At 44.0% G+C, this 7,683-nt stretch overlaps 1 long non-coding RNA gene and 1 pseudogene across 14 annotated transcripts in view; one reads left to right on the forward strand and one right to left on the reverse strand.

Annotated features, from left to right (window-relative positions):
* The first annotated feature begins 826 nt into the window (after positions 1 to 826).
* LOC119367680 lies at positions 827 to 1,971 on the forward strand (annotated as a pseudogene).
* Positions 1,972 to 5,064: 3,093 nt separating this feature from the next.
* Positions 5,065 to 7,683, reverse strand: part of LOC119363548 — an 8,020-nt gene continuing 5,401 nt past the window's right edge. For 9 of the 14 annotated variants that reach the window (XR_005174038.1, XR_005174039.1, XR_005174036.1 and 6 more), the window contains 2 exons: positions 7,023 to 7,250; positions 5,723 to 6,318 (listed from right to left, as the gene is read on the reverse strand). This is a non-coding gene — a long non-coding RNA (uncharacterized LOC119363548). Of the gene's footprint in view, positions 5,224 to 5,722; positions 6,319 to 7,022; positions 7,251 to 7,683 lie in introns of those variants that run through there. The other 5 variants (XR_005174031.1, XR_005174033.1, XR_005174028.1 and 2 more) reach the window with 5 other exon arrangements.

A 7,683-nucleotide genomic window follows, 5' to 3' on the forward strand; every position in this document is an offset into this window, starting at 1 on the left:
TACATACATGCAACTAACTAATCAAAATTACTACTAACAATTACTACTTATACATCAACGATTATTAGAATTAAAATTCAAAATATTCAAAGTAAATATTTTTACACCCTGCAAAAAAGTTATTATTTGCACTAAAGATGATTAGCAAATTCTAATTTACGGCTAAAGAATTGAACTTTACCTTAAATTCACCATTGAAACTTTCAGAAGCATTGTTGTCATGACATATTACTTGACCACACAATGTCTTACTGCTAAATGTGGATGTATTATGATTGTGTAGAGGTACAGACAGTATGAGCACGCATTCTTCCCATCATTACTATGTTTGATGTTCAGGTTAGCTAATTAGAGACCAATGCATGATCAGTAAGCTTTTGCAGCTGTTGCCATGTTTTCCAGTAGTTTTACCAGTACACGGAAAGAACCGGGACCGATTTGCTGGTTTGGCATGAGCGACCCATCACATGCCTCCTTTTACTACTAGACTAGAAAGTGCTAGTACCTTTTTACCATTGTTTATCTGCCTAGTCAATAATAGTAACTGGCTACCCCGCAACAAAAGATACTAGTAAGTGAATTGTTTGGTTACCATTCTTTGAAGAGGTAATAGCACCAGCGGTCCTTGAACTTGTCTAAAATGTGATGATCTAGTCCAAAACTTGCAAAAGCAAACTATTGCATCCCACAACTTGCACCCAATGTGCAAATTTAGTCCTAACCAATCAGACGATGACAAGTGGAGCCTAGTCAGCAAAGCCGGTCAGTGCAGCACATTTTGCAGTTACCTCCCTGGCCTTAGCACTAATCAACCCGCACTAATGAACCTGCCTCCCCCCTTCCCTCCGATCTGCGTTTGCGGCCGCAGTGGCTCTCTCCCACACCGGCGACAGACCAGCAAGATCCGTCAGAAATTGAGGAGAGGGAGGGCGCCAGGGAGCGGCGGCAGCGAGCAATGGACGGCCACGGGGGCGGCGGCTCCGGCATAGGAGGCGCGGGCAAGCTTACGCGGACGCCCTCCTCGCTACTGTGCTCCCCGACTGTGCGCAACTGCTCCTCCTTCCAGGCGGTGCTGGTGGAGGACCCGGAGCCCGACGACAAGAAGTAGCAGGCGCCGGCGCAGGGCAAGGCGCTGCACCCGCATGGCCTCCGCCCGGGCGGCCCGCCCCACCCGGCCCTCATCCTCGCGCTCCTCCTGCTGCTCCTCCTCCGCGACGACCGCCACCTGCTCCTCCTGGCGGCCGCCGCCACCGCCGCGCTCGCCGCGACGGCCGCGGCCGTGCGCCGCCTGCGGATGCGCCGCTCCCCGCAGTCCGGCTCCGTGCAGTGGTTCATCTGCGACGAGGACGACAGGCCGCACCACGCCCGCGACAGCAAGGGCAGGGGCGGCGCCGCCGCCGCGCATGGCCGCGTGGTGCAGGAGGGCGTCGAGTTCTACAGCAATGGGGACTGCTACGAGGGGGAGTTCCACAACCACAAGGGCCGCTGCAACGGCAGCGACGTCTACAACTTCTTTGGCAAGGGCAAGTACGAGGGGGACTGGGTGGATGGCAAGTACGACGGGTACGGCATGGAGAGCTGGGCGCGCGGCAGCCGCTACCGCGGCCAGTACCGCCAGTGCCTCCGCCACTGCCACGGCGTCTACCGCCTCTACAGCGGCGACTGCTATGCCGACGAGTGGGCCGGCGGGTAGAGCCATGGCATCGGCGCGCAGACGATTTCACAAACTACCCGTAAGAGCAGAGCTGATCGATGTTGATTTTATTCCAGAGTTCAGTTCGATCAGACTACCAGCTAGTATTCCATCCCATCGTTCTAAGTACCATCGCTGTTAGCTTGAGCTCCATTGTTCTGTTAGTATATGGCTTACGATTGTGCCGTGTTAAGATTGAGGTGAAACTTCTCATGATCAGCAACATTCAGCTTGTTACAGCTTTGCTTTCATCACCTTGCTTGTATTTGGTGGCCCTATAATTGCCCCTTGGAGAATCAATATGATTTTGATGCATTGCAGCATGTTTGTCTCTGCACATTAATGATCTATTTTTGCTTATATCTTAGTTGTGTTGGTGCGCCTCTGATAATTATTCCCCGGATAATCAATTTGATTTTGATGCCTTGAACCGTGAGTGTCTCTGCATTAACAATCTATTTTTTTCTTAGTAATTTGCCAGATTCTATATATGCATGTATCATCTGGTTTACCTGATCAGGCATATGTTCTAGACATTTGTAAGTGTGTTAGGATCTGCTGACTTCTAAAAAATGTCTCACAGTACTGGTTTGCATTAGCTTGAAAACTCTGTTCATCTTTTTGAATCGTCGTGCTATTAGGGGCAAAGAAAAATCCACACAGTTAAACTCAGGTGGTGTAGTGTGGGTTGATTAGTGCTAAGGACGGGGGTAATTGCAAAATGTGCTGCGCTGACCGGCTCTGCTGACTAGGCTTCACTTGTCGTCGTCTGATTGGCTAGGACTAAATTTGCATATTGGGTGCAAGTTGTGGGATGCAATAGTTTGCTTTTACAAGTTTTGAACTAGATCATCACATCCTGAACAAGTTCAAGGACTGCTGGTGCTATTACCTCTTCTTTGAATGAATTTTTACTATGTGCTCAAATTATGGTGCGAGGCGGAGATATGCGTGGAGTAGTAACCTAGTTAATTCGATTACTATTTCTTCAAGTGCTTATTACTTTTCACAATGGATATTACTATGCGTAATTTTTAAGTCAAAGTACCGACAAATGTAATTTTATAATTGAATTTTTTATCATGTTAATTAATAGGTGGTAGCCAATTACCAGAGGGTCCACCGACGTCGTGTATGCTTTACTAGATCCAGGAGTGCTACACGACACCGTAATAGTTTTCGGAAATGTTAACGCCCACACGTGTGGGCGCTACCCAACTCGCCCACACGCCTGAATCATCGTCCACTGTCTTTTGCACGAATCTTGACACGAAAAGGTGGATTTGGTGTGCCACGTAGGACGGGGCTGGTGTGTGGGCGTTGGAGAGTTTGCCCACACACCCGCACAACGCTGTTTGCCAGCTGAGTTGTGTGGGCAAACTGCTTTTCACCGATACAGCCACCACCTAGGTCATGCGCGTGTGGGCGAACTGCTTTTCGCCCACACGACACTCCTACCTTGTGGATGGCAACTGCAGTTATGCGAACGTGGCAACTCGGTACACATATGGCAACTGAACTGCAGTTACGCGAATGTGGCAACTCAGTACACACACATGGCAACTGTGATTCTTTGCTACACGGCAACTGCAGTTGCGCGCACGTGGCAACCAGATAAACACATATGGCAACTGAACTGCAGTTACGCAAATGTGGCAACTCAGTACACACACATGGCAACTGTGATTCTTTGCTACACGGCAACTGCAGTTGTGCGCACGTGGCAACCAGATAAACACACATGGCAACTGTGATTAACAATACATGGCAACTATGGTTGGACCACACGCGGCAACTAGGTAAACACACATGACAATTACTGTTTTGACCATATATGGCAAGTAGTTAATCACACACGACAACTACGGTCTGATTACACGCGGCAACTATCATAAATTAGACATGGCAACTATATTTAACCAAAACAGATAGAGTTGCCATGCTTTTATAACTACAGTTGCCATACCGGATAACTACATCTGCCAACCAGGATGGCAACTAAACCGTCATCCCGCGGAGTACTTAACATAGCTGCGCTAGGACGTGTGGGCATTTTTGCTTCGTGCCACACACCCGTGGTGAAGATAAGTAGTACTTGTTGGGCGTGTGGCACGAAATAGCCGCGCCCACACGTGTGGGCAATTCTAATGTCCGCCCACACACAGCCCGTGTGGGCTGCCTCCTGGGTACACCACACATGGTGTGTGGACGCATGTCGTATATGCCACACGTGTGGCAGTTAGCGTGACCCATAGTTTTAGTCCCCCTAGCATACATGTGGTTATTGTTTACCATTGTTAATTATTGGGTCATAGTGCCATGCATGCAATCCATTACCACATTAGTTGGTATTTTTTACTACGAGAAGCGGTTAGAGCCGCAGAGAGGAGATGATGCAGGTGTGTATGGTTAAAGAGATTAATCCATTACTAGATACTAGTAGACTGCCCGTGCGTTCTCACGGGCTTTTTAAATTTTATAGTGGTTGCATGGCAAATTTTACATGGATAAAAAAGGTAGTCGGTAACACAGATTAAAAAATAATTTGCATTGTATTTTGATAAATATAATAATTCAATCATATACATAGAAAGACTTATCATATCTGATGCACAAAACAAAGAAGGTGGTACAAAAAATGCATCATGTCTGATGCACAAAAACAAAGGTGATGCAAAAATTGCATTGATGATTTTCTTCAGTTTGGTTGGAGTTGTGTAACTTCAGATTTGGTGTGTCGGCTCAAAAGGAACTCGCATAATACTCAAAAGGAAATGTGTGTTGTAGTATAAATTGTGACATAAAAGGGAAGAAAGCAACCTCCTATTCCACTGTCAACTAAAGAAAAAGCCTAATTCAGCACACTCGGGGCCCGGTTGGAATCGGTGTAAGATTTTTCGTCCGGATTCAGTATACACATGTATAATACCGGCCGCAGCACCACCTTGGAGGTCCGCAAAGCTGCATATCAGCGATGGAGCCGCTTCAAGCTCGGGTGTGAAGATGATTCGTCATTTTTTTCTTTGGTGGCTGCTATGGTGGTTCCAAAGGCTGGTGACGGACGTTGGTGTCAAGTTCAGAGGTTTCTTCGATCTTGATTGTAATTTTACTTCTTGGTTGTTGTTCCTTTGTGCAAAGGCTAGCGATTTGCTGTCTTTTCAGTTTTGCCAGTTCAGTTTGTACATGCCTTGTACTACGATACTTATGATATAAAGAGACACGTATTACCATGCAAAAAAAAAAACGACAGCTAGAGTCTGTATCATTTTATGAGGGTATTTAGGGACCAAACATAATCCAAGCGGAGACTTTAAGCTCAAATATAAGGGTGAATCACGAGCAACATCAATTGTGAATAACAAGGCTACAACGTGCCCAGAGAATATGTGGTCACAAGTTTACAACATTTTTTCCATGTTGGCAAACTTGAAAAATATACAGTTGGATTAAGGAGAAGAGAAGTCTATAACACCACCTAATTGGACCCTCAAATTATCTTCATATGTCCAGGCTATTCGCAAACCCCCAACCTAGACCATAAGTAGGGAGGGAATTGGGTCAGGACATGTCCGGACAACTTGGCACGTCAGGGCGGACTACCTTTTCTCTTTCTTTTTTTCCTTTCATGGTAAAACCAAAGAAAATAATGCATTTAAGCTCTCGTTATAGAAATTTAAGGGTGAATAAACCGAAATGTGAGGGTGGTCCTTAGCACATTGTGAGAACTTTCAAGTCTCATCAGTAGAACAATAAGCCTAATTCAAGGTGAGGCAATATAAAATGTCCCTAAAAATATTATTTTCTGAAATATTGCAAGGCAGCCCGAAAATATTGACATTCTAAATTGCTAAGAGCTTAAATACAATCATGCTTCTCAATTTTCACCCAGTCCACCTAATGAGGACTACTAAATAAATACCTACAATCATTCCCCATAGCGTGCAAAACAGGATGTAAAAGTCACTAAATACTGTAGAAATAAAAAATTCAGTTGAGTTGAAAGGATCAATTTAAAATCCAACAAATATATGGAGGGTTATTTCATGCTGCTATTTTAATGAGGACCAATGAATCATCCAAATTCATATTTACAATTTTGGGGCAACTCATGGGAATTAGTCAATACTAAAAAGAATGATAGTATAGCTCTCGGGAGAAATTTCATATAACTCCATTGCTGGTTCTTTGGTGTCATAATTTCAGCATACATGTGAATATTAAATCAACCTCGCGTACCTAAAGAAATTAGGAAAAACACTAAGGCTGGAGTGCGGCTCACGTGTCCTCGTCAGTTTCGGCATGCCCAATGCATCCTCGCCCGTTGTGGCGCGACCCCTACATCCTTGGTGGCGGCCCTGGCGCCCACATCCACCTGCATCCATGCTTGGGCATGAACAATAGAACAAACAAATAATGTGGACCAATTGTTCATGGAATTTTGCAATGTGATATAGGCTATAGACTGCTATGATAGGCAAGAATACTCAAATTTATATTGTACCATAATGTCAAGCTCAAGAATTTTGCACCATATCTTCTCCTTTGGCCCTACACCAACATTTAGCACGACGTCAACAACCTCATGACTCCATCACTGGTGACTGATCTTACCTGTCTCCTCCTATCTGTGAAAACACAAATATTAAACTCTATTGTTAAAGATATATTTGTAACATGTGAAGAAGAGGGAAATGAAATATGGCAATTTAATGTGTCATCAACCCTGCAAGTTGGTAGCATCCCAGGTGATGATCAATTTTGAAGATAATCTTTAATTACAATAATGAGCATAGTACAATACATAGTTTCTTTGTTCTGGGCATTATTTTTACCCTGAATAAGAGATAACACAAGGACAAACTTGTGAGAGCCGGAGAGAATCAGTTAGCATCTCTAGCAGTGAGTAAGAACTCCTATTAGACAGTCCAAGTTATCTAACTAAATAATAGTAGTATAGTAATAAACAAAACTTGTGAGAGGCAGAGAGAACCCAGTTAGCCACAACCAAAGTCCTTTTCTTGTGGGGAACTATAGGACTGTATCGACCAAAAATCATGATACATGGATTCAACTCCAAGGAAGAGTACTATTTATACCCTATAGCACAATACAATATGTAAGAGCGCAACAGATGAAGCTATGAATGGATCACTTGTATGATACATGAAGCATGAATCCTCAAGATGCCAATTTAGTCTGCCTCACGGAAAATCACATACAATATGGGCAGATTTAGCTTTCAAGAAGTTATCCACACCTATAAAAAAATAAAAGTGCATATAGGACACCTAGCAAAAAACTAAAATGTAGGGTTTATCGCTAAACTGACCAGTTATAAGTATGATGTCAGTTTACACTTCAGACGCCCGTGAAGTTGTCGAGGCATCGAGGGCGTCTAGATCGCTCTGAAAGGGATCCATCCCGTGGCTTCCAAATTGACGTCACAACATTCAGTGTCCGTGGCATCGAGGGCGTCTTGAATCACTCATATAGTGTACCAGAAGTCAAGCTGCATCTTGAGTCGCTCCAGCTTGACCCATGTTTAGAGTCTGGTGTCCTGCAAATAGAAGAAGGCTTCTTAAAATTCCAGATACAATCTGCTGTAGTAGTGGTCTTGTTAATTGCCCGTGCGTTCCAAGGGGGCATACATATTTTAGAGGTTTAACACTGGTCATGCACAACACGCAACAATACCGACCGTCTTTACCAGTGAATTATTTATTCTTGTGGTACCGACTATCTCCACATCAAAGGCGCATCCGGCTCCCAATTACCATTCACATATTAGTTACTAACTGCGTAGCAATGCATATCTTGTCAACCTTATTAATTAGAAATATGCTTTCGATCTTCTTTTTTTGGTGACTAATCAGTCAAATATTTGGAAGTAGTAATTTTATTTTTGAGTATTTCAATATTTTTTGTTGATAATATTTTTGCGATCGCAACATATGTAAAAAAATATTGAGGTATATAAAATCAAAGTAAAG

This window comes from Triticum dicoccoides, chromosome 2B (genome assembly GCF_002162155.2).
Source record: "Triticum dicoccoides isolate Atlit2015 ecotype Zavitan chromosome 2B, WEW_v2.0, whole genome shotgun sequence".
Classification (NCBI taxonomy): Eukaryota; Viridiplantae; Streptophyta; class Magnoliopsida; order Poales; family Poaceae; genus Triticum; species Triticum dicoccoides.